The 23,331-nt window shown below is 54.5% G+C and overlaps 25 non-coding genes across 25 annotated transcripts; 10 read left to right on the top strand and 15 right to left on the bottom strand.

Moving 5' to 3' along the window:
* Positions 1 to 777: 777 nt before the first annotated feature.
* Positions 778 to 849, bottom strand: TRNAE-CUC (transfer RNA glutamic acid (anticodon CUC)). The gene has a single exon. It is a non-coding gene; the product is annotated as a tRNA-Glu (tRNA).
* Positions 850 to 1,739: 890 nt separating this feature from the next.
* Positions 1,740 to 1,822, top strand: TRNAL-UAA (transfer RNA leucine (anticodon UAA)). Its single transcript has one exon. It is a non-coding gene; the product is annotated as a tRNA-Leu (tRNA).
* A 904-nt stretch (positions 1,823 to 2,726) lies between these two features.
* TRNAE-CUC (transfer RNA glutamic acid (anticodon CUC)) lies at positions 2,727 to 2,798 on the bottom strand. The gene has a single exon. It is a non-coding gene; the product is annotated as a tRNA-Glu (tRNA).
* Positions 2,799 to 3,138: 340 nt separating this feature from the next.
* On the bottom strand, positions 3,139 to 3,210 carry TRNAE-CUC (transfer RNA glutamic acid (anticodon CUC)). Its single transcript has one exon. It is a non-coding gene; the product is annotated as a tRNA-Glu (tRNA).
* An 890-nt stretch (positions 3,211 to 4,100) lies between these two features.
* TRNAL-UAA (transfer RNA leucine (anticodon UAA)) lies at positions 4,101 to 4,183 on the top strand. Its single transcript has one exon. It is a non-coding gene; the product is annotated as a tRNA-Leu (tRNA).
* A 915-nt stretch (positions 4,184 to 5,098) lies between these two features.
* On the bottom strand, positions 5,099 to 5,170 carry TRNAE-CUC (transfer RNA glutamic acid (anticodon CUC)). The gene has a single exon. It is a non-coding gene; the product is annotated as a tRNA-Glu (tRNA).
* Positions 5,171 to 5,511: 341 nt separating this feature from the next.
* On the bottom strand, positions 5,512 to 5,583 carry TRNAE-CUC (transfer RNA glutamic acid (anticodon CUC)). The gene has a single exon. It is a non-coding gene; the product is annotated as a tRNA-Glu (tRNA).
* Positions 5,584 to 6,477: 894 nt separating this feature from the next.
* Positions 6,478 to 6,560, top strand: TRNAL-UAA (transfer RNA leucine (anticodon UAA)). Its single transcript has one exon. It is a non-coding gene; the product is annotated as a tRNA-Leu (tRNA).
* Positions 6,561 to 8,819: 2,259 nt separating this feature from the next.
* On the top strand, positions 8,820 to 8,902 carry TRNAL-UAA (transfer RNA leucine (anticodon UAA)). The gene has a single exon. It is a non-coding gene; the product is annotated as a tRNA-Leu (tRNA).
* A 1,304-nt stretch (positions 8,903 to 10,206) lies between these two features.
* Positions 10,207 to 10,278, bottom strand: TRNAE-CUC (transfer RNA glutamic acid (anticodon CUC)). The gene has a single exon. It is a non-coding gene; the product is annotated as a tRNA-Glu (tRNA).
* Positions 10,279 to 11,168: 890 nt separating this feature from the next.
* On the top strand, positions 11,169 to 11,251 carry TRNAL-UAA (transfer RNA leucine (anticodon UAA)). Its single transcript has one exon. It is a non-coding gene; the product is annotated as a tRNA-Leu (tRNA).
* Positions 11,252 to 12,556: 1,305 nt separating this feature from the next.
* On the bottom strand, positions 12,557 to 12,628 carry TRNAE-CUC (transfer RNA glutamic acid (anticodon CUC)). Its single transcript has one exon. It is a non-coding gene; the product is annotated as a tRNA-Glu (tRNA).
* Positions 12,629 to 13,522: 894 nt separating this feature from the next.
* On the top strand, positions 13,523 to 13,605 carry TRNAL-UAA (transfer RNA leucine (anticodon UAA)). The gene has a single exon. It is a non-coding gene; the product is annotated as a tRNA-Leu (tRNA).
* A 904-nt stretch (positions 13,606 to 14,509) lies between these two features.
* On the bottom strand, positions 14,510 to 14,581 carry TRNAE-CUC (transfer RNA glutamic acid (anticodon CUC)). Its single transcript has one exon. It is a non-coding gene; the product is annotated as a tRNA-Glu (tRNA).
* Positions 14,582 to 14,921: 340 nt separating this feature from the next.
* On the bottom strand, positions 14,922 to 14,993 carry TRNAE-CUC (transfer RNA glutamic acid (anticodon CUC)). Its single transcript has one exon. It is a non-coding gene; the product is annotated as a tRNA-Glu (tRNA).
* An 894-nt stretch (positions 14,994 to 15,887) lies between these two features.
* TRNAL-UAA (transfer RNA leucine (anticodon UAA)) lies at positions 15,888 to 15,970 on the top strand. The gene has a single exon. It is a non-coding gene; the product is annotated as a tRNA-Leu (tRNA).
* Positions 15,971 to 16,874: 904 nt separating this feature from the next.
* TRNAE-CUC (transfer RNA glutamic acid (anticodon CUC)) lies at positions 16,875 to 16,946 on the bottom strand. Its single transcript has one exon. It is a non-coding gene; the product is annotated as a tRNA-Glu (tRNA).
* A 340-nt stretch (positions 16,947 to 17,286) lies between these two features.
* On the bottom strand, positions 17,287 to 17,358 carry TRNAE-CUC (transfer RNA glutamic acid (anticodon CUC)). Its single transcript has one exon. It is a non-coding gene; the product is annotated as a tRNA-Glu (tRNA).
* An 894-nt stretch (positions 17,359 to 18,252) lies between these two features.
* Positions 18,253 to 18,335, top strand: TRNAL-UAA (transfer RNA leucine (anticodon UAA)). The gene has a single exon. It is a non-coding gene; the product is annotated as a tRNA-Leu (tRNA).
* Positions 18,336 to 19,239: 904 nt separating this feature from the next.
* TRNAE-CUC (transfer RNA glutamic acid (anticodon CUC)) lies at positions 19,240 to 19,311 on the bottom strand. The gene has a single exon. It is a non-coding gene; the product is annotated as a tRNA-Glu (tRNA).
* Positions 19,312 to 19,651: 340 nt separating this feature from the next.
* TRNAE-CUC (transfer RNA glutamic acid (anticodon CUC)) lies at positions 19,652 to 19,723 on the bottom strand. Its single transcript has one exon. It is a non-coding gene; the product is annotated as a tRNA-Glu (tRNA).
* An 890-nt stretch (positions 19,724 to 20,613) lies between these two features.
* TRNAL-UAA (transfer RNA leucine (anticodon UAA)) lies at positions 20,614 to 20,696 on the top strand. Its single transcript has one exon. It is a non-coding gene; the product is annotated as a tRNA-Leu (tRNA).
* Positions 20,697 to 21,623: 927 nt separating this feature from the next.
* TRNAE-CUC (transfer RNA glutamic acid (anticodon CUC)) lies at positions 21,624 to 21,695 on the bottom strand. Its single transcript has one exon. It is a non-coding gene; the product is annotated as a tRNA-Glu (tRNA).
* A 340-nt stretch (positions 21,696 to 22,035) lies between these two features.
* On the bottom strand, positions 22,036 to 22,107 carry TRNAE-CUC (transfer RNA glutamic acid (anticodon CUC)). Its single transcript has one exon. It is a non-coding gene; the product is annotated as a tRNA-Glu (tRNA).
* Positions 22,108 to 23,000: 893 nt separating this feature from the next.
* TRNAL-UAA (transfer RNA leucine (anticodon UAA)) lies at positions 23,001 to 23,083 on the top strand. The gene has a single exon. It is a non-coding gene; the product is annotated as a tRNA-Leu (tRNA).
* Positions 23,084 to 23,331: the final 248 nt, after the last annotated feature.

Genomic DNA, 23,331 nt, shown 5'->3' with positions numbered 1-23,331 from the left:
CAGCTACGACCCCTCCCTCCCCTGCTTTTCTCCTCCAAACCGGTACGCAACCATTTCTGCAGCCCTCTGCCCCAGGGTCCCGGGCAAGGTCTTGGTCTGATGAGGCTAGGGATGGTGGGCGAGCTCGGCTTTGGCAGGGCGACAGGACTAATATTTTCTCTACAGCTTTGGAAGAAAGAAAGCTTCCTTTTTGGGGCACAGGCCCACTTCTAGCGGCGACAGCTTCCGGTAAGGGACCATGCTGAAAAGATGCTTGGAGTTACCGCCAGGGGAGCCACGCCGCTATTGCCTGTGAGTGAAGCTACATTTGAAAGAAATATTTTTTGAGACGCAGTTGTTTGAATTTCTGTAAAAATGTCATTCAGTAAAAGCCTCTCTTCCCTGACCGGGAATCGAACCCGGGCCGCGCCGAATCCTAACCACTAGACCACCAGGGAGACCGCTGGACAACTCGGGAAGGCCGGGCAGTGGTGTCCGAGTGCACAATGCCTGCAGGTGCCTCAAAGGCCAGTCCATTGGGGGACTGGGAAGAGAGGGGGAGGGCCGAGCAGATAGGTTCTCTCCAGCGGTGAAAAAGGAAGCTGCCTTTTTTGCGTCAAGGGCAGTCTTTCCGCAGCGACAGGAGAATGAATGGGACTCTGCCATAAACACGTTTTGCGTCGCGCTGAGGGCACTTCCTCCATTTTGTGCACGCAAATCTGCATCTGGGAGCAAGATTTCCGGTCGCCAGTTAACTGCATTGCTGTAAATAAAAATGTCAGTTGTTAAAAGAGCTCCTTCCCTGACCGGGAATCGAACCCAGGCCGCGGCGGTGAGAGCGCCGAATCCTAACCACTAGACCACCAGGGACGGTGGGTGCACCCCGTTGCGTGTCGCTCAGATGGTGGCGTCCGAGTCCAAAGGCTGAGGGCCTCTGCTACAATGGGCACCAGTGCCTGCAGGTCTTCGGGGGCCGTTTCTGCTAATAAATAAAGAAATAAAGAAAGAAAGAAAGAAAGAAAGAAAACAAAAACACTTGTGATGGTCTGCGAAAAGGGGAGCTTAGAGATTGAAGACAGCATCACTTTGGGAACGTTTGCGCTTTCACTTCCAAGCGCTGATATTCCTGTCTTGCTCTCCTGAAAGGACAGCCTTCCTCGCTATGAGCTTTTGTGGGTCAGTGCTGAAGCTCCCCCTAGAGGCTGCCGCTGAAGATGCACACTCACAACTAACCCTCCTTAGGAGAACTGCTTCGTGGGAGAGCACGTTTATTAAAAGGCGGCAGGCCATGATTGCCTGCGAGACACAGCAGGGTTACCATGCAGAGTTCAAAGGGGGCTTTGCTTGTACAGCAAGTGCCGGAGGGCAAGAAGGGATGACATAGGAGCTGCCCTTTTTTCGGGCTCGCACACCAAGGCCTGCACCAGCCTTCGAGGCTCAGCCTGCCTCTGGACTGCCCTAGACCACCTTTACTCAAAGCACACACTCTGGTCGGGGACTCGAAGCCAGGCCCGTGGCAGTGAAAGCACCAAATCCTCACCACTAGGCCACCGGGGAAACGACTGCAGCACCCGGGAGGTTTCCGCAACCGTACTTGCAGTCAGCTGGAGGCTATTGTAATGCTGTTAAGTGAGAGACGTTTGCCGCTCGCAAGCCAATTCCATCCAACCTCCTGCAGGGGGCACTCTGGGCTGGTTTTCCACTTGTTCGCCTGCTGCTGAAACAGCAAAGATTCAATTCGAAGCCCTTTGCAGCAGCTCACCAGGATGGCCGAGTGGTTAAGGCGTTGGACTTAAGATCCAATGGACAAGTGTCCGCGTGGGTTCGAGCCCCACTCCTGGTACAGGTTTTTACTCTTCTTACCTAAATGCGGCAGCAGCTTCGCACAAGCCCTTTCCTGCTGTCTGTAGGCAGTGCCCCTACCTCAAAGCCCTGAGGCTTGAGTTCACCTGAAAAGAGCAACAAGGAATCGTTGCCCGTAGACTCTTTTCCTGGAAAACCTTTGCATTTTTGTACCATGTCCCTCGCATCCCAAGCTTAAGCCGCCAAAGTTGGCAGAGCTTGTGCAACCCCGCCAACAGCCCTACCACCCCAAAAGAAAATTGGGCAGGGATTCCCGCCTCCGCTTCCGAAACGGGCTTCCAAACGGGCGATGCCCTGACGGGTCAGCCAGTCACCGTCTAGGCCCGGTACACCCCTGTGAATAATAGAGCGTCCAACCTCAAATCAGGCTACAGGGCCCTTCAGCCCATAGAAGGAGAACCTGTCAACAAACGGGGCGAGGGCAATGCTCGGGCCCCTTGCGAAGCCTTTGCCAAGCTCCAAAGGCTGCACTTTCCCAGCAGACCACAGCTCTGTATGCAAATCAAGCAGCTACGACCCCTCCCTCCCCTGCTTTTCTCCTCCAAACCGGTACGCAACCATTTCTGCAGCCCTCTGCCCCAGGGTCCCGGGCAAGGTCTTGGTCTGATGAGGCTAGGGATGGTGGGCGAGCTCGGCTTTGGCAGGGCGACAGGACTAATATTTTCTCTACAGCTTTGGAAGAAAGAAAGCTTCCTTTTTGGGGCACAGGCCCACTTCTAGCGGCGACAGCTTCCGGTAAGGGACCATGCTGAAAAGATGCTTGGAGTTACCGCCAGGGGAGCCACGCCGCTATTGCCTGTGAGTGAAGCTACATTTGAAAGAAATATTTTTTGAGACGCAGTTGTTTGAATTTCTGTAAAAATGTCATTCAGTAAAAGCCTCTCTTCCCTGACCGGGAATCGAACCCGGGCCGCGGCGGTGAGAGCGCCGAATCCTAACCACTAGACCACCAGGGAGACCGCTGGACAACTCGGGAAGGCCGGGCAGTGGTGTCCGAGTGCACAATGCCTGCAGGTGCCTCAAAGGCCAGTCCATTGGGGGACTGGGAAGAGAGGGGGAGGGCCGAGCAGATAGGTTCTCTCCAGCGGTGAAAAAGGAAGCTGCCTTTTTTGCGTCAAGGGCAGTCTTTCCGCAGCGACAGGAGAATGAATGGGACTCTGCCATAAACACGTTTTGCGTCGCGCTGAGGGCACTTCCTCCATTTTGTGCACGCAAATCTGCATCTGGGAGCAAGATTTCCGGTCGCCAGTTAACTGCATTGCTGTAAATAAAAATGTCAGTTGTTAAAAGAGCTCCTTCCCTGACCGGGAATCGAACCCGGGCCGCGGTGGTGAGAGCGCCGAATCCTAACCACTAGACCACCAGGGACGGTGGGTGCACCCCGTTGCGTGTCGCTCAGATGGTGGCGTCCGAGTCCAAAGGCTGAGGGCCTCTGCTACAATGGGCACCAGTGCCTGCAGGTCTTCGGGGGCCGTTTCTGCTAATAAATAAAGAAATAAAGAAAGAAAGAAAGAAAGAAAGAAAACAAAAACACTTGTGATGGTCTGCGAAAAGGGGAGCTTAGAGATTGAAGACAGCATCACTTTGGGAACGTTTGCGCTTTCACTTCCAAGCGCTGATATTCCTGTCTTGCTCTCCTGAAAGGACAGCCTTCCTCGCTATGAGCTTTTGTGGGTCAGTGCTGAAGCTCCCCCTAGAGGCTGCCGCTGAAGATGCACACTCACAACTAACCCTCCTTAGGAGAACTGCTTCGTGGGAGAGCACGTTTATTAAAAGGCGGCAGGCCATGATTGCCTGCGAGACACAGCAGGGTTACCATGCAGAGTTCAAAGGGGGCTTTGCTTGTACAGCAAGTGCCGGAGGGCAAGAAGGGATGACATAGGAGCTGCCCTTTTTTCGGGCTCGCACACCAAGGCCTGCACCAGCCTTCGAGGCTCAGCCTGCCTCTGGACTGCCCTAGACCACCTTTACTCAAAGCACACACTCTGGTCGGGGACTCGAAGCCAGGCCCGTGGCAGTGAAAGCACCAAATCCTCACCACTAGGCCACCGGGGAAACGACTGCAGCACCCGGGAGGTTTCCGCAACCGTACTTGCAGTCAGCTGGAGGCTATTGTAATGCTGTTAAGTGAGAGACGTTTGCCGCTCGCAAGCCAATTCCATCCAACCTCCTGCAGGGGGCACTCTGGGCTGGTTTTCCACTTGTTCGCCTGCTGCTGAAACAGCAAAGATTCAATTCGAAGCCCTTTGCAGCAGCTCACCAGGATGGCCGAGTGGTTAAGGCGTTGGACTTAAGATCCAATGGACAAGTGTCCGCGTGGGTTCGAGCCCCACTCCTGGTACAGGTTTTTACTCTTCTTACCTAAATGCGGCAGCAGCTTCGCACAAGCCCTTTCCTGCTGTCTGTAGGCAGTGCCCCTACCTCAAAGCCCTGAGGCTTGAGTTCACCTGAAAAGAGCAACAAGGAATTGTTGCCCGTAGACTCTTTTCCTGGAAAACCTTTGCATTTTTGTACCATGTCCCTCGCATCCCAAGCTTAAGCCGCCAAAGTTGGCAGAGCTTGTGCAACCCCGCCAACAGCCCTACCACCCCAAAAGAAAATTGGGCAGGGATTCCCGCCTCCGCTTCCTCACGGCTTCCGAAACGGGCTTCCAAACGGGCGATGCCCTGACGGGTCACCCAGTCACCGTCTAGGCCCGGTACACCCCTGTGAATAATAGAGCGTCCAACCTCAAATCAGGCTACAGGGCCCTTCAGCCCATAGAAGGAGAACCTGTCAACAAACGGGGCGAGGGCAATGCTCGGGCCCCTTGCGAAGCCTTTGCCAAGCTCCAAAGGCTGCACTTTCCCAGCAGACCACAGCTCTGTATGCAAATCAAGCAGCTACGACCCCTCCCTCCCCTGCTTTTCTCCTCCAAACCGGTACGCAACCATTTCTGCAGCCCTCTGCCCCAGGGTCCCGGGCAAGGTCTTGGTCTGATGAGGCTAGGGATGGTGGGCGAGCTCGGCTTTGGCAGGGCGACAGGACTAATATTTTCTCTACAGCTTTGGAAGAAAGAAAGCTTCCTTTTTGGGGCACAGGCCCACTTCTAGCGGCGACAGCTTCCGGTAAGGGACCATGCTGAAAAGATGCTTGGAGTTACCGCCAGGGGAGCCACGCCGCTATTGCCTGTGAGTGAAGCTACATTTGAAAGAAATATTTTTTGAGACGCAGTTGTTTGAATTTCTGTAAAAATGTCATTCAGTAAAAGCCTCTCTTCCCTGACCGGGAATCGAACCCGGGCCGCGGCGGTGAGAGCGCCGAATCCTAACCACTAGACCACCAGGGAGACCGCTGGACAGCTCGGGAAGGCCGGGCAGTGGTGTCCGAGTGCACAATGCCTGCAGGTGCCTCAAAGGCCAGTCCATTGGGGGACTGGGAAGAGAGGGGGAGGGCCGAGCAGATAGGTTCTCTCCAGCGGTGAAAAAGGAAGCTGCCTTTTTTGCGTCAAGGGCAGTCTTTCCGCAGCGACAGGAGAATGAATGGGACTCTGCCATAAACACGTTTTGCGTCGCGCTGAGGGCACTTCCTCCATTTTGTGCACGCAAATCTGCATCTGGGAGCAAGATTTCCGGTCGCCAGTTAACTCCTTTGCATGTAAATAAAAATGTCAGTTGTTAAAAGAGCTCCTTCCCTGACCGGGAATCGAACCCGGGCCGCGGCGGTGAGAGCGCCGAATCCTAACCACTAGACCACCAGGGACGGTGGGTGCACTCCGTTGCGTGTCGCTCAGATGGTGGCGTCCGAGTCCAAAGGCTGAGGGCCTCTGCTACAATGGGCACCAGTGCCTGCAGGTCTTCGGGGGCCGTTTCTGCTAATAAATAAATAAATAAAGAAATAAAGAAAGAAAGAAAGAAAGAAAACAAAAACACTTGTGATGGTCTGCGAAAAGGGGAGCTTAGAGATTGAAGACAGCATCACTTTGGGAACGTTTGCGCTTTCACTTCCAAGCGCTGATATTCCTGTCTTGCTCTCCTGAAAGGACAGCCTTCCTCGCTATGAGCTTTTGTGGGTCAGTGCTGAAGCTCCCCCTAGAGGCTGCCGCTGAAGATGCACACTCACAACTAACCCTCCTTAGGAGAACTGCTTCGTGGGAGAGCACGTTTATTAAAAGGCGGCAGGCCATGATTGCCTGCGAGACACAGCAGGGTTACCATGCAGAGTTCAAAGGGGGCTTTGCTTGTACAGCAAGTGCCGGAGGGCAAGAAGGGATGACATAGGAGCTGCCCTTTTTTCGGGCTCGCACACCAAGGCCTGCACCAGCCTTCGAGGCTCAGCCTGCCTCTGGACTGCCCTAGACCACCTTTACTCAAAGCACACACTCTGGTCGGGGACTCGAAGCCAGGCCCGTGGCAGTGAAAGCACCAAATCCTCACCACTAGGCCACCGGGGAAACGACTGCAGCACCCGGGAGGTTTCCGCAACCGTACTTGCAGTCAGCTGGAGGCTATTGTAATGCTGTTAAGTGAGAGACGTTTGCCGCTCGCAAGCCAATTCCATCCAACCTCCTGCAGGGGGCACTCTGGGCTGGTTTTCCACTTGTTCGCCTGCTGCTGAAACAGCAAAGATTCAATTCGAAGCCCTTTGCAGCAGCTCACCAGGATGGCCGAGTGGTTAAGGCGTTGGACTTAAGATCCAATGGACAAGTGTCTGCGTGGGTTCGAGCCCCACTCCTGGTACAGGTTTTTACTCTTCTTACCTAAATGCGGCAGCAGCTTCGCACAAGCCCTTTCCTGCTGTCTGTAGGCAGTGCCCCTACCTCAAAGCCCTGAGGCTTGAGTTCACCTGAAAAGAGCAACAAGGAATCGTTGCCCGTAGACTCTTTTCCTGGAAAACCTTTGCATTTTTGTACCATGTCCCTCGCATCCCAAGCTTAAGCCGCCAAAGTTGGCAGAGCTTGTGCAACCCCGCCAACAGCCCTACCACCCCAAAAGAAAATTGGGCAGGGATTCCCGCCTCCGCTTCCGAAACGGGCTTCCAAACGGGCGATGCCCTGACGGGTCAGCCAGTCACCGTCTAGGCCCGGTACACCCCTGTGAATAATAGAGCGTCCAACCTCAAATCAGGCTACAGGGCCCTTCAGCCCATAGAAGGAGAACCTGTCAACAAACGGGGCGAGGGCAATGCTCGGGCCCCTTGCGAAGCCTTTGCCAAGCTCCAAAGGCTGCACTTTCCCAGCAGACCACAGCTCTGTATGCAAATCAAGCAGCTACGACCCCTCCCTCCCCTGCTTTTCTCCTCCAAACCGGTACGCAACCATTTCTGCAGCCCTCTGCCCCAGGGTCCCGGGCAAGGTCTTGGTCTGATGAGGCTAGGGATGGTGGGCGAGCTCGGCTTTGGCAGGGCGACAGGACTAATATTTTCTCTACAGCTTTGGAAGAAAGAAAGCTTCCTTTTTGGGGCACAGGCCCACTTCTAGCGGCGACAGCTTCCGGTAAGGGACCATGCTGAAAAGATGCTTGGAGTTACCGCCAGGGGAGCCACGCCGCTATTGCCTGTGAGTGAAGCTACATTTGAAAGAAATATTTTTTGAGACGCAGTTGTTTGAATTTCTGTAAAAATGTCATTCAGTAAAAGCCTCTCTTCCCTGACCGGGAATCGAACCCGGGCCGCGGCGGTGAATCCTAACCACTAGACCACCAGGGAGACCGCTGGACAGCTCGGGAAGGCCGGGCAGTGGTGTCCGAGTGCACAATGCCTGCAGGTGCCTCAAAGGCCAGTCCATTGGGGGACTGGGAAGAGAGGGGGAGGGCCGAGCAGATAGGTTCTCTCCAGCGGTGAAAAAGGAAGCTGCCTTTTTTGCGTCAAGGGCAGTCTTTCCGCAGCGACAGGAGAATGAATGGGACTCTGCCATAAACACGTTTTGCGTCGCGCTGAGGGCACTTCCTCCATTTTGTGCACGCAAATCTGCATCTGGGAGCAAGATTTCCGGTCGCCAGTTAACTGCATTGCTGTAAATAAAAATGTCAGTTGTTAAAAGAGCTCCTTCCCTGACCGGGAATCGAACCCGGGCCGCGGAATCCTAACCACTAGACCACCAGGGACGGTGGGTGCACCCCGTTGCGTGTCGCTCAGATGGTGGCGTCCGAGTCCAAAGGCTGAGGGCCTCTGCTACAATGGGCACCAGTGCCTGCAGGTCTTCGGGGGCCGTTTCTGCTAATAAATAAATAAATAAAGAAATAAAGAAAGAAAGAAAGAAAGAAAACAAAAACACTTGTGATGGTCTGCGAAAAGGGGAGCTTAGAGATTGAAGACAGCATCACTTTGGGAACGTTTGCGCTTTCACTTCCAAGCGCTGATATTCCTGTCTTGCTCTCCTGAAAGGACAGCCTTCCTCGCTATGAGCTTTTGTGGGTCAGTGCTGAAGCTCCCCCTAGAGGCTGCCGCTGAAGATGCACACTCACAACTAACCCTCCTTAGGAGAACTGCTTCGTGGGAGAGCACGTTTATTAAAAGGCGGCAGGCCATGATTGCCTGCGAGACACAGCAGGGTTACCATGCAGAGTTCAAAGGGGGCTTTGCTTGTACAGCAAGTGCCGGAGGGCAAGAAGGGATGACATAGGAGCTGCCCTTTTTTCGGGCTCGCACACCAAGGCCTGCACCAGCCTTCGAGGCTCAGCCTGCCTCTGGACTGCCCTAGACCACCTTTACTCAAAGCACACACTCTGGTCGGGGACTCGAAGCCAGGCCCGTGGCAGTGAAAGCACCAAATCCTCACCACTAGGCCACCGGGGAAACGACTGCAGCACCCGGGAGGTTTCCGCAACCGTACTTGCAGTCAGCTGGAGGCTATTGTAATGCTGTTAAGTGAGAGACGTTTGCCGCTCGCAAGCCAATTCCATCCAACCTCCTGCAGGGGGCACTCTGGGCTGGTTTTCCACTTGTTCGCCTGCTGCTGAAACAGCAAAGATTCAATTCGAAGCCCTTTGCAGCAGCTCACCAGGATGGCCGAGTGGTTAAGGCGTTGGACTTAAGATCCAATGGACAAGTGTCTGCGTGGGTTCGAGCCCCACTCCTGGTACAGGTTTTTACTCTTCTTACCTAAATGCGGCAGCAGCTTCGCACAAGCCCTTTCCTGCTGTCTGTAGGCAGTGCCCCTACCTCAAAGCCCTGAGGCTTGAGTTCACCTGAAAAGAGCAACAAGGAATCGTTGCCCGTAGACTCTTTTCCTGGAAAACCTTTGCATTTTTGTACCATGTCCCTCGCATCCCAAGCTTAAGCCGCCAAAGTTGGCAGAGCTTGTGCAACCCCGCCAACAGCCCTACCACCCCAAAAGAAAATTGGGCAGGGATTCCCGCCTCCGCTTCCGAAACGGGCTTCCAAACGGGCGATGCCCTGACGGGTCAGCCAGTCACCGTCTAGGCCCGGTACACCCCTGTGAATAATAGAGCGTCCAACCTCAAATCAGGCTACAGGGCCCTTCAGCCCATAGAAGGAGAACCTGTCAACAAACGGGGCGAGGGCAATGCTCGGGCCCCTTGCGAAGCCTTTGCCAAGCTCCAAAGGCTGCACTTTCCCAGCAGACCACAGCTCTGTATGCAAATCAAGCAGCTACGACCCCTCCCTCCCCTGCTTTTCTCCTCCAAACCGGTACGCAACCATTTCTGCAGCCCTCTGCCCCAGGGTCCCGGGCAAGGTCTTGGTCTGATGAGGCTAGGGATGGTGGGCGAGCTCGGCTTTGGCAGGGCGACAGGACTAATATTTTCTCTACAGCTTTGGAAGAAAGAAAGCTTCCTTTTTGGGGCACAGGCCCACTTCTAGCGGCGACAGCTTCCGGTAAGGGACCATGCTGAAAAGATGCTTGGAGTTACCGCCAGGGGAGCCACGCCGCTATTGCCTGTGAGTGAAGCTACATTTGAAAGAAATATTTTTTGAGACGCAGTTGTTTGAATTTCTGTAAAAATGTCATTCAGTAAAAGCCTCTCTTCCCTGACCGGGAATCGAACCCGGGCCGCGCCGAATCCTAACCACTAGACCACCAGGGAGACCGCTGGACAACTCGGGAAGGCCGGGCAGTGGTGTCCGAGTGCACAATGCCTGCAGGTGCCTCAAAGGCCAGTCCATTGGGGGACTGGGAAGAGAGGGGGAGGGCCGAGCAGATAGGTTCTCTCCAGCGGTGAAAAAGGAAGCTGCCTTTTTTGCGTCAAGGGCAGTCTTTCCGCAGCGACAGGAGAATGAATGGGACTCTGCCATAAACACGTTTTGCGTCGCGCTGAGGGCACTTCCTCCATTTTGTGCACGCAAATCTGCATCTGGGAGCAAGATTTCCGGTCGCCAGTTAACTGCATTGCTGTAAATAAAAATGTCAGTTGTTAAAAGAGCTCCTTCCCTGACCGGGAATCGAACCCAGGCCGCGGCGGTGAGAGCGCCGAATCCTAACCACTAGACCACCAGGGACGGTGGGTGCACCCCGTTGCGTGTCGCTCAGATGGTGGCGTCCGAGTCCAAAGGCTGAGGGCCTCTGCTACAATGGGCACCAGTGCCTGCAGGTCTTCGGGGGCCGTTTCTGCTAATAAATAAAGAAATAAAGAAAGAAAGAAAGAAAGAAAGAAAACAAAAACACTTGTGATGGTCTGCGAAAAGGGGAGCTTAGAGATTGAAGACAGCATCACTTTGGGAACGTTTGCGCTTTCACTTCCAAGCGCTGATATTCCTGTCTTGCTCTCCTGAAAGGACAGCCTTCCTCGCTATGAGCTTTTGTGGGTCAGTGCTGAAGCTCCCCCTAGAGGCTGCCGCTGAAGATGCACACTCACAACTAACCCTCCTTAGGAGAACTGCTTCGTGGGAGAGCACGTTTATTAAAAGGCGGCAGGCCATGATTGCCTGCGAGACACAGCAGGGTTACCATGCAGAGTTCAAAGGGGGCTTTGCTTGTACAGCAAGTGCCGGAGGGCAAGAAGGGATGACATAGGAGCTGCCCTTTTTTCGGGCTCGCACACCAAGGCCTGCACCAGCCTTCGAGGCTCAGCCTGCCTCTGGACTGCCCTAGACCACCTTTACTCAAAGCACACACTCTGGTCGGGGACTCGAAGCCAGGCCCGTGGCAGTGAAAGCACCAAATCCTCACCACTAGGCCACCGGGGAAACGACTGCAGCACCCGGGAGGTTTCCGCAACCGTACTTGCAGTCAGCTGGAGGCTATTGTAATGCTGTTAAGTGAGAGACGTTTGCCGCTCGCAAGCCAATTCCATCCAACCTCCTGCAGGGGGCACTCTGGGCTGGTTTTCCACTTGTTCGCCTGCTGCTGAAACAGCAAAGATTCAATTCGAAGCCCTTTGCAGCAGCTCACCAGGATGGCCGAGTGGTTAAGGCGTTGGACTTAAGATCCAATGGACAAGTGTCCGCGTGGGTTCGAGCCCCACTCCTGGTACAGGTTTTTACTCTTCTTACCTAAATGCGGCAGCAGCTTCGCACAAGCCCTTTCCTGCTGTCTGTAGGCAGTGCCCCTACCTCAAAGCCCTGAGGCTTGAGTTCACCTGAAAAGAGCAACAAGGAATCGTTGCCCGTAGACTCTTTTCCTGGAAAACCTTTGCATTTTTGTACCATGTCCCTCGCATCCCAAGCTTAAGCCGCCAAAGTTGGCAGAGCTTGTGCAACCCCGCCAACAGCCCTACCACCCCAAAAGAAAATTGGGCAGGGATTCCCGCCTCCGCTTCCTCACGGCTTCCGAAACGGGCTTCCAAACGGGCGATGCCCTGACGGGTCAGCCAGTCACCGTCTAGGCCCGGTACACCCCTGTGAATAATAGAGCGTCCAACCTCAAATCAGGCTACAGGGCCCTTCAGCCCATAGAAGGAGAACCTGTCAACAAACGGGGCGAGGGCAATGCTCGGGCCCCTTGCGAAGCCTTTGCCAAGCTCCAAAGGCTGCACTTTCCCAGCAGACCACAGCTCTGTATGCAAATCAAGCAGCTACGACCCCTCCCTCCCCTGCTTTTCTCCTCCAAACCGGTACGCAACCATTTCTGCAGCCCTCTGCCCCAGGGTCCCGGGCAAGGTCTTGGTCTGATGAGGCTAGGGATGGTGGGCGAGCTCGGCTTTGGCAGGGCGACAGGACTAATATTTTCTCTACAGCTTTGGAAGAAAGAAAGCTTCCTTTTTGGGGCACAGGCCCACTTCTAGCGGCGACAGCTTCCGGTAAGGGACCATGCTGAAAAGATGCTTGGAGTTACCGCCAGGGGAGCCACGCCGCTATTGCCTGTGAGTGAAGCTACATTTGAAAGAAATATTTTTTGAGACGCAGTTGTTTGAATTTCTGTAAAAATGTCATTCAGTAAAAGCCTCTCTTCCCTGACCGGGAATCGAACCCGGGCCGCGGCCACTAGACCACCAGGGAGACCGCTGGACAGCTCGGGAAGGCCGGGCAGTGGTGTCCGAGTGCACAATGCCTGCAGGTGCCTCAAAGGCCAGTCCATTGGGGGACTGGGAAGAGAGGGGGAGGGCCGAGCAGATAGGTTCTCTCCAGCGGTGAAAAAGGAAGCTGCCTTTTTTGCGTCAAGGGCAGTCTTTCCGCAGCGACAGGAGAATGAATGGGACTCTGCCATAAACACGTTTTGCGTCGCGCTGAGGGCACTTCCTCCATTTTGTGCACGCAAATCTGCATCTGGGAGCAAGATTTCCGGTCGCCAGTTAACTGCATTGCTGTAAATAAAAATGTCAGTTGTTAAAAGAGCTCCTTCCCTGACCGGGAATCCAACCCGGGCCGCGGCGGTGAGAGCGCCGAATCCTAACCACTAGACCACCAGGGACGGTGGGTGCACCCCGTTGCGTGTCGCTCAGATGGTGGCGTCCGAGTCCAAAGGCTGAGGGCCTCTGCTACAATGGGCACCAGTGCCTGCAGGTCTTCGGGGGCCGTTTCTGCTAATAAATAAATAAATAAAGAAATAAAGAAAGAAAGAAAGAAAGAAAACAAAAACACTTGTGATGGTCTGCGAAAAGGGGAGCTTAGAGATTGAAGACAGCATCACTTTGGGAACGTTTGCGCTTTCACTTCCAAGCGCTGATATTCCTGTCTTGCTCTCCTGAAAGGACAGCCTTCCTCGCTATGAGCTTTTGTGGGTCAGTGCTGAAGCTCCCCCTAGAGGCTGCCGCTGAAGATGCACACTCACAACTAACCCTCCTTAGGAGAACTGCTTCGTGGGAGAGCACGTTTATTAAAAGGCGGCAGGCCATGATTGCCTGCGAGACACAGCAGGGTTACCATGCAGAGTTCAAAGGGGGCTTTGCTTGTACAGCAAGTGCCGGAGGGCAAGAAGGGATGACATAGGAGCTGCCCTTTTTTCGGGCTCGCACACCAAGGCCTGCACCAGCCTTCGAGGCTCAGCCTGCCTCTGGACTGCCCTAGACCACCTTTACTCAAAGCACACACTCTGGTCGGGGACTCGAAGCCAGGCCCGTGGCAGTGAAAGCACCAAATCCTCACCACTAGGCCACCGGGGAAACGACTGCAGCACCCGGGAGGTTTCCGCAACCGTACTTGCAGTCAGCTGGAGGCTATTGTAATGCTGTTAAGTGAGAGACGTTTGCCGCTCGCAAGCCAATTCCATCCAACCTCCTGCAGGGGGCACTCTGGGCTGGTTTTCCACTTGTTCGCCTGCTGCTGAAACAGCAAAGATTCAATTCGAAGCCCTTTGCAGCAGCTCACCAGGATGGCCGAGTGGTTAAGGCGTTGGACTTAAGATCCAATGGACAAGTGTCCGCGTGGGTTCGAGCCCCACTCCTGGTACAGGTTTTTACTCTTCTTACCTAAATGCGGCAGCAGCTTCGCACAAGCCCTTTCCTGCTGTCTGTAGGCAGTGCCCCTACCTCAAAGCCCTGAGGCTTGAGTTCACCTGAAAAGAGCAACAAGGAATCGTTGCCCGTAGACTCTTTTCCTGGAAAACCTTTGCATTTTTGTACCATGTCCCTCGCATCCCAAGCTTAAGCCGCCAAAGTTGGCAGAGCTTGTGCAACCCCGCCAACAGCCCTACCACCCCAAAAGAAAATTGGGCAGGGATTCCCGCCTCCGCTTCCGAAACGGGCTTCCAAACGGGCGATGCCCTGACGGGTCAGCCAGTCACCGTCTAGGCCCGGTACACCCCTGTGAATAATAGAGCGTCCAACCTCAAATCAGGCTACAGGGCCCTTCAGCCCATAGAAGGAGAACCTGTCAACAAACGGGGCGAGGGCAATGCTCGGGCCCCTTGCGAAGCCTTTGCCAAGCTCCAAAGGCTGCACTTTCCCAGCAGACCACAGCTCTGTATGCAAATCAAGCAGCTACGACCCCTCCCTCCCCTGCTTTTCTCCTCCAAACCGGTACGCAACCATTTCTGCAGCCCTCTGCCCCAGGGTCCCGGGCAAGGTCTTGGTCTGATGAGGCTAGGGATGGTGGGCGAGCTCGGCTTTGGCAGGGCGACAGGACTAATATTTTCTCTACAGCTTTGGAAGAAAGAAAGCTTCCTTTTTGGGGCACAGGCCCACTTCTAGCGGCGACAGCTTCCGGTAAGGGACCATGCTGAAAAGATGCTTGGAGTTACCGCCAGGGGAGCCACGCCGCTATTGCCTGTGAGTGAAGCTACATTTGAAAGAAATATTTTTTGAGACGCAGTTGTTTGAATTTCTGTAAAAATGTCATTCAGTAAAAGCCTCTCTTCCCTGACCGGGAATCGAACCCGGGCCGCGGCGGTGAGAGCGCCGAATCCTAACCACTAGACCACCAGGGAGACCGCTGGACAGCTCGGGAAGGCCGGGCAGTGGTGTCCGAGTGCACAATGCCTGCAGGTGCCTCAAAGGCCAGTCCATTGGGGGACTGGGAAGAGAGGGGGAGGGCCGAGCAGATAGGTTCTCTCCAGCGGTGAAAAAGGAAGCTGCCTTTTTTGCGTCAAGGGCAGTCTTTCCGCAGCGACAGGAGAATGAATGGGACTCTGCCATAAACACGTTTTGCGTCGCGCTGAGGGCACTTCCTCCATTTTGTGCACGCAAATCTGCATCTGGGAGCAAGATTTCCGGTCGCCAGTTAACTGCATTGCTGTAAATAAAAATGTCAGTTGTTAAAAGAGCTCCTTCTCTGACCGGGAATCCAACCCGGGCCGCGGCGGTGAGAGCGCCGAATCCTAACCACTAGACCACCAGGGACGGTGGGTGCACCCCGTTGCGTGTCGCTCAGATGGTGGCGTCCGAGTCCAAAGGCTGAGGGCCTCTGCTACAATGGGCACCAGTGCCTGCAGGTCTTCGGGGGCCGTTTCTGCTAATAAATAAATAAATAAAGAAATAAAGAAAGAAAGAAAGAAAGAAAACAAAAACACTTGTGATGGTCTGCGAAAAGGGGAGCTTAGAGATTGAAGACAGCATCACTTTGGGAACGTTTGCGCTTTCACTTCCAAGCGCTGATATTCCTGTCTTGCTCTCCTGAAAGGACAGCCTTCCTCGCTATGAGCTTTTGTGGGTCAGTGCTGAAGCTCCCCCTAGAGGCTGCCGCTGAAGATGCACACTCACAACTAACCCTCCTTAGGAGAACTGCTTCGTGGGAGAGCACGTTTATTAAAAGGCGGCAGGCCATGATTGCCTGCGAGACACAGCAGGGTTACCATGCAGAGTTCAAAGGGGGCTTTGCTTGTACAGCAAGTGCCGGAGGGCAAGAAGGGATGACATAGGAGCTGCCCTTTTTTCGGGCTCGCACACCAAGGCCTGCACCAGCCTTCGAGGCTCAGCCTGCCTCTGGACTGCCCTAGACCACCTTTACTCAAAGCACACACTCTGGTCGGGGACTCGAAGCCAGGCCCGTGGCAGTGAAAGCACCAAATCCTCACCACTAGGCCACCGGGGAAACGACTGCAGCACCCGGGAGGTTTCCGCAACCGTACTTGCAGTCAGCTGGAGGCTATTGTAATGCTGTTAAGTGAGAGACGTTTGCCGCTCGCAAGCCAATTCCATCCAACCTCCTGCAGGGGGCACTCTGGGCTGGTTTTCCACTTGTTCGCCTGCTGCTGAAACAGCAAAGATTCAATTCGAAGCCCTTTGCAGCAGCTCACCAGGATGGCCGAGTGGTTAAGGCGTTGGACTTAAGATCCAATGGACAAGTGTCCGCGTGGGTTCGAGGCCCACTCCTGGTACAGGTTTTTACTCTTCTTACCTAAATGCGGCAGCAGCTTCGCACAAGCCCTTTCCTGCTGTCTGTAGGCAGTGCCCCTACCTCAAAGCCCTGAGGCTTGAGTTCACCTGAAAAGAGCAACAAGGAATCGTTGCCCGTAGACTCTTTTCCTGGAAAACCTTTGCATTTTTGTACCATGTCCCTCGCATCCCAAGCTTAAGCCGCCAAAGTTGGCAGAGCTTGTGCAACCCCGCCAACAGCCCTACCACCCCAAAAGAAAATTGGGCAGGGATTCCCGCCTCCGCTTCCGAAACGGGCTTCCAAACGGGCGATGCCCTGACGGGTCAGCCAGTCACCGTCTAGGCCGGGTACACCTCTGTGAATAATAGAGCGTCCAACCTCAAATCAGGCTACAGGGCCCTTCAGCCCATAGAAGGAGAACCTGTCAACAAACGGGGCGAGGGCAATGCTCGGGCCCCTTGCGAAGCCTTTGCCAAGCTCCAAAGGCTGCACTTTCCCAGCAGACCACAGCTCTGTATGCAAATCAAGCAGCTACGACCCCTCCCTCCCCTGCTTTTCTCCTCCAAACCGGTACGCAACCATTTCTGCAGCCCTCTGCCCCAGGGTCCCGGGCAAGGTCTTGGTCTGATGAGGCTAGGGATGGTGGGCGAGCTCGGCTTTGGCAGGGCGACAGGACTAATATTTTCTCTACAGCTTTGGAAGAAAGAAAGCTTCCTTTTTGGGGCACAGGCCCACTTCTAGCGGCGACAGCTTCCGGTAAGGGACCATGCTGAAAAGATGCTTGGAGTTACCGCCAGGGGAGCCACGCCGCTATTGCCTGTGAGTGAAGCTACATTTGAAAGAAATATTTTTTGAGACGCAGTTGTTTGAATTTCTGTAAAAATGTCATTCAGTAAAAGCCTCTCTTCCCTGACCGGGAATCGAACCCGGGCCGCGGCGGTGAGAGCGCCGAATCCTAACCACTAGACCACCAGGGAGACCGCTGGACAGCTCGGGAAGGCCGGGCAGTGGTGTCCGAGTGCACAATGCCTGCAGGTGCCTCAAAGGCCAGTCCATTGGGGGACTGGGAAGAGAGGGGGAGGGCCGAGCAGATAGGTTCTCTCCAGCGGTGAAAAAGGAAGCTGCCTTTTTTGCGTCAAGGGCAGTCTTTCCGCAGCGACAGGAGAATGAATGGGACTCTGCCATAAACACGTTTTGCGTCGCGCTGAGGGCACTTCCTCCATTTTGTGCACGCAAATCTGCATCTGGGAGCAAGATTTCCGGTCGCCAGTTAACTGCATTGCTGTAAATAAAAATGTCAGTTGTTAAAAGAGCTCCTTCCCTGACCGGGAATCCAACCCGGGCCGCGGCGGTGAGAGCGCCGAATCCTAACCACTAGACCACCAGGGACGGTGGGTGCACCCCGTTGCGTGTCGCTCAGATGGTGGCGTCCGAGTCCAAAGGCTGAGGGCCTCTGCTACAATGGGCACCAGTGCCTGCAGGTCTTCGGGGGCCGTTTCTGCTAATAAATAAATAAATAAAGAAATAAAGAAAGAAAGAAAGAAAGAAAACAAAAACACTTGTGATGGTCTGCGAAAAGGGGAGCTTAGAGATTGAAGACAGCATCACTTTGGGAACGTTTGCGCTTTCACTTCCAAGCGCTGATATTCCTGTCTTGCTCTCCTGAAAGGACAGCCTTCCTCGCTATGAGCTTTTGTGGGTCAGTGCTGAAGCTCCCCCTAGAGGCTGCCGCTGAAGATGCACACTCACAACTAACCCTCCTTAGGAGAACTGCTTCGTGGGAGAGCACGTTTATTAAAAGGCGGCAGGCCATGATTGCCTGCGAGACACAGCAGGGTTACCATGCAGAGTTCAAAGGGGGCTTTGCTTGTACAGCAAGTGCCGGAGGGCAAGAAGGGATGACATAGGAGCTGCCCTTTTTTCGGGCTCGCACACCAAGGCCTGCACCAGCCTTCGAGGCTCAGCCTGCCTCTGGACTGCCCTAGACCACCTTTACTCAAAGCACACACTCTGGTCGGGGACTCGAAGCCAGGCCCGTGGCAGTGAAAGCACCAAATCCTCACCACTAGGCCACCGGGGAAACGACTGCAGCACCCGGGAGGTTTCCGCAACCGTACTTGCAGTCAGCTGGAGGCTATTGTAATGCTGTTAAGTGAGAGACGTTTGCCGCTCGCAAGCCAATTCCATCCAACCTCCTGCAGGGGGCACTCTGGGCTGGTTTTCCACTTGTTCGCCTGCTGCTGAAACAGCAAAGATTCAATTCGAAGCCCTTTGCAGCAGCTCACCAGGATGGCCGAGTGGTTAAGGCGTTGGACTTAAGATCCAATGGACAAGTGTCCGCGTGGGTTCGAGCCCCACTCCTGGTACAGGTTTTTACTCTTCTTACCTAAATGCGGCAGCAGCTTCGCACAAGCCCTTTCCTGCTGTCTGTAGGCAGTGCCCCTACCTCAAAGCCCTGAGGCTTGAGTTCACCTGAAAAGAGCAACAAGGAATCGTTGCCCGTAGACTCTTTTCCTGGAAAACCTTTGCATTTTTGTACCATGTCCCTCGCATCCCAAGCTTAAGCCGCCAAAGTTGGCAGAGCTTGTGCAACCCCGCCAACAGCCCTACCACCCCAAAAGAAAATTGGGCAGGGATTCCCGCCTCCGCTTCCGAAACGGGCTTCCAAACGGGCGATGCCCTGACGGGTCAGCCAGTCACCGTCTAGGCCCGGTACACCCCTGTGAATAATAGAGCGTCCAACCTCAAATCAGGCTACAGGGCCCTTCAGCCCATAGAAGGAGAACCTGTCAACAAACGGGGCGAGGGCAATGCTCGGGCCCCTTGCGAAGCCTTTGCCAAGCTCCAAAGGCTGCACTTTCCCAGCAGACCACAGCTCTGTATGCAAATCAAGCAGCTACGACCCCTCCCTCCCCTGCTTTTCTCCTCCAAACCGGTACGCAACCATTTCTGCAGCCCTCTGCCCCAGGGTCCCGGGCAAGGTCTTGGTCTGATGAGGCTAGGGATGGTGGGCGAGCTCGGCTTTGGCAGGGCGACAGGACTAATATTTTCTCTACAGCTTTGGAAGAAAGAAAGCTTCCTTTTTGGGGCACAGGCCCACTTCTAGCGGCGACAGCTTCCGGTAAGGGACCATGCTGAAAAGATGCTTGGAGTTACCGCCAGGGGAGCCACGCCGCTATTGCCTGTGAGTGAAGCTACATTTGAAAGAAATATTTTTTGAGACGCAGTTGTTTGAATTTCTGTAAAAATGTCATTCAGTAAAAGCCTCTCTTCCCTGACCGGGAATCGAACCCGGGCCGCGGCGGTGAGAGCGCCGAATCCTAACCACTAGACCACCAGGGAGACCGCTGGACAACTCGGGAAGGCCGGGCAGTGGTGTCCGAGTGCACAATGCCTGCAGGTGCCTCAAAGGCCAGTCCATTGGGGGACTGGGAAGAGAGGGGGAGGGCCGAGCAGATAGGTTCTCTCCAGCGGTGAAAAAGGAAGCTGCCTTTTTTGCGTCAAGGGCAGTCTTTCCGCAGCGACAGGAGAATGAATGGGACTCTGCCATAAACACGTTTTGCGTCGCGCTGAGGGCACTTCCTCCATTTTGTGCACGCAAATCTGCATCTGGGAGCAAGATTTCCGGTCGCCAGTTAACTGCATTGCTGTAAATAAAAATGTCAGTTGTTAAAAGAGCTCCTTCCCTGACCGGGAATCGAACCCAGGCCGCGGCGGTGAGAGCGCCGAATCCTAACCACTAGACCACCAGGGACGGTGGGTGCACCCCGTTGCGTGTCGCTCAGATGGTGGCGTCCGAGTCCAAAGGCTGAGGGCCTCTGCTACAATGGGCACCAGTGCCTGCAGGTCTTCGGGGGCCGTTTCTGCTAATAAATAAAGAAATAAAGAAAGAAAGAAAGAAAGAAAGAAAACAAAAACACTTGTGATGGTCTGCGAAAAGGGGAGCTTAGAGATTGAAGACAGCATCACTTTGGGAACGTTTGCGCTTTCACTTCCAAGCGCTGATATTCCTGTCTTGCTCTCCTGAAAGGACAGCCTTCCTCGCTATGAGCTTTTGTGGGTCAGTGCTGAAGCTCCCCCTAGAGGCTGCCGCTGAAGATGCACACTCACAACTAACCCTCCTTAGGAGAACTGCTTCGTGGGAGAGCACGTTTATTAAAAGGCGGCAGGCCATGATTGCCTGCGAGACACAGCAGGGTTACCATGCAGAGTTCAAAGGGGGCTTTGCTTGTACAGCAAGTGCCGGAGGGCAAGAAGGGATGACATAGGAGCTGCCCTTTTTTCGGGCTCGCACACCAAGGCCTGCACCAGCCTTCGAGGCTCAGCCTGCCTCTGGACTGCCCTAGACCACCTTTACTCAAAGCACACACTCTGGTCGGGGACTCGAAGCCAGGCCCGTGGCAGTGAAAGCACCAAATCCTCACCACTAGGCCACCGGGGAAACGACTGCAGCACCCGGGAGGTTTCCGCAACCGTACTTGCAGTCAGCTGGAGGCTATTGTAATGCTGTTAAGTGAGAGACGTTTGCCGCTCGCAAGCCAATTCCATCCAACCTCCTGCAGGGGGCACTCTGGGCTGGTTTTCCACTTGTTCGCCTGCTGCTGAAACAGCAAAGATTCAATTCGAAGCCCTTTGCAGCAGCTCACCAGGATGGCCGAGTGGTTAAGGCGTTGGACTTAAGATCCAATGGACAAGTGTCCGCGTGGGTTCGAGCCCCACTCCTGGTACAGGTTTTTACTCTTCTTACCTAAATGCGGCAGCAGCTTCGCACAAGCCCTTTCCTGCTGTCTGTAGGCAGTGCCCCTACCTCAAAGCCCTGAGGCTTGAGTTCACCTGAAAAGAGCAACAAGGAATCGTTGCCCGTAGACTCTTTTCCTGGAAAACCTTTGCATTTTTGTACCATGTCCCTCGCATCCCAAGCTTAAGCCGCCAAAGTTGGCAGAGCTTGTGCAACCCCGCCAACAGCCCTACCACCCCAAAAGAAAATTGGGCAGGGATTCCCGCCTCCGCTTCCTCACGGCTTCCGAAACGGGCTTCCAAACGGGCTTCCAAACGGGCGATGCCCTGACGGGTCAGCCAGTCACCGTCTAGGCCCGGTACACCCCTGTGAATAATAGAGCGTCCAACCTCAAATCAGGCTACAGGGCCCTTCAGCCCATAGAAGGAGAACCTGTCAACAAACGGGGCGAGGGCAATGCTCGGGCCCCTTGCGAAGCCTTTGCCAAGCTCCAAAGGCTGCACTTTCCCAGCAGACCACAGCTCTGTATGCAAATCAAGCAGCTACGACCCCTCCCTCCCCTGCTTTTCTCCTCCAAACCGGTACGCAACCATTTCTGCAGCCCTCTGCCCCAGGGTCCCGGGCAAGGTCTTGGTCTGATGAGGCTAGGGATGGTGGGCGAGCTCGGCTTTGGCAGGGCGACAGGACTAATATTTTCTCTACAGCTTTGGAAGAAAGAAAGCTTCCTTTTTGGGGCACAGGCCCACTTCTAGCGGCGACAGCTTCCGGTAAGGGACCATGCTGAAAAGATGCTTGGAGTTACCGCCAGGGGAGCCACGCCGCTATTGCCTGTGAGTGAAGCTACATTTGAAAGAAATATTTTTTGAGACGCAGTTGTTTGAATTTCTGTAAAAATGTCATTCAGTAAAAGCCTCTCTTCCCTGACCGGGAATCGAACCCGGGCCGCGGCGGTGAGAGCGCCGAATCCTAACCACTAGACCACCAGGGAGACCGCTGGACAGCTCGGGAAGGCCGGGCAGTGGTGTCCGAGTGCACAATGCCTGCAGGTGCCTCAAAGGCCAGTCCATTGGGGGACTGGGAAGAGAGGGGGAGGGCCGAGCAGATAGGTTCTCTCCAGCGGTGAAAAAGGAAGCTGCCTTTTTTGCGTCAAGGGCAGTCTTTCCGCAGCGACAGGAGAATGAATGGGACTCTGCCATAAACACGTTTTGCGTCGCGCTGAGGGCACTTCCTCCATTTTGTGCACGCAAATCTGCATCTGGGAGCAAGATTTCCGGTCGCCAGTTAACTGCATTGCTGTAAATAAAAATGTCAGTTGTTAAAAGAGCTCCTTCCCTGACCGGGAATCGAACCCGGGCCGCGGCGGTGAGAGCGCCGAATCCTAACCACTAGACCACCAGGGACGGTGGGTGCACCCCGTTGCGTGTCGCTCAGATGGTGGCGTCCGAGTCCAAAGGCTGAGGGCCTCTGCTACAATGGGCACCAGTGCCTGCAGGTCTTCGGGGGCCGTTTCTGCTAATAAATAAATAAATAAAGAAATAAAGAAAGAAAGAAAGAAAGAAAACAAAAACACTTGTGATGGTCTGCGAAAAGGGGAGCTTAGAGATTGAAGACAGCATCACTTTGGGAACGTTTGCGCTTTCACTTCCAAGCGCTGATATTCCTGTCTTGCTCTCCTGAAAGGACAGCCTTCCTCGCTATGAGCTTTTGTGGGTCAGTGCTGAAGCTCCCCCTAGAGGCTGCCGCTGAAGATGCACACTCACAACTAACCCTCCTTAGGAGAACTGCTTCGTGGGAGAGCACGTTTATTAAAAGGCGGCAGGCCATGATTGCCTGCGAGACACAGCAGGGTTACCATGCAGAGTTCAAAGGGGGCTTTGCTTGTACAGCAAGTGCCGGAGGGCAAGAAGGGATGACATAGGAGCTGCCCTTTTTTCGGGCTCTCACACCAAGGCCTGCACCAGCCTTCGAGGCTCAGCCTGCCTCTGGACTGCCCTAGACCACCTTTACTCAAAGCACACACTCTGGTCGGGGACTCGAAGCCAGGCCCGTGGCAGTGAAAGCACCAAATCCTCACCACTAGGCCACCGGGGAAACGACTGCAGCACCCGGGAGGTTTCCGCAACCGTACTTGCAGTCAGCTGGAGGCTATTGTAATGCTGTTAAGTGAGAGACGTTTGCCGCTCGCAAGCCAATTCCATCCAACCTCCTGCAGGGGGCACTCTGGGCTGGTTTCCACTTGTTCGCCTGCTGCTGAAACAGCAAAGATTCAATTCGAAGCCCTTTGCAGCAGCTCACCAGGATGGCCGAGTGGTTAAGGCGTTGGACTTAAGATCCAATGGACAAGTGTCCGCGTGGGTTCGAGCCCCACTCCTGGTACAGGTTTTTACTCTTCTTACCTAAATGCGGCAGCAGCTTCGCACAAGCCCTTTCCTGCTGTCTGTAGGCAGTGCCCCTACCTCAAAGCCCTGAGGCTTGAGTTCACCTGAAAAGAGCAACAAGGAATTGTTGCCCGTAGACTCTTTTCCTGGAAAACCTTTGCATTTTTGTACCATGTCCCTCGCATCCCAAGCTTAAGCCGCCAAAGTTGGCAGAGCTTGTGCAACCCCGCCAACAGCCCTACCACC

This window comes from Ambystoma mexicanum, chromosome 5p (assembly GCF_040938575.1).
Source record: "Ambystoma mexicanum isolate Mex_15411 chromosome 5p, UKY_AmexF1_1, whole genome shotgun sequence".
Lineage (NCBI taxonomy): Eukaryota > Metazoa > Chordata > Amphibia > Caudata > Ambystomatidae > Ambystoma > Ambystoma mexicanum.
Note: the sequence above shows the minus strand (reverse complement) of the source record. Positions and strands in the feature narration are given on the sequence as shown.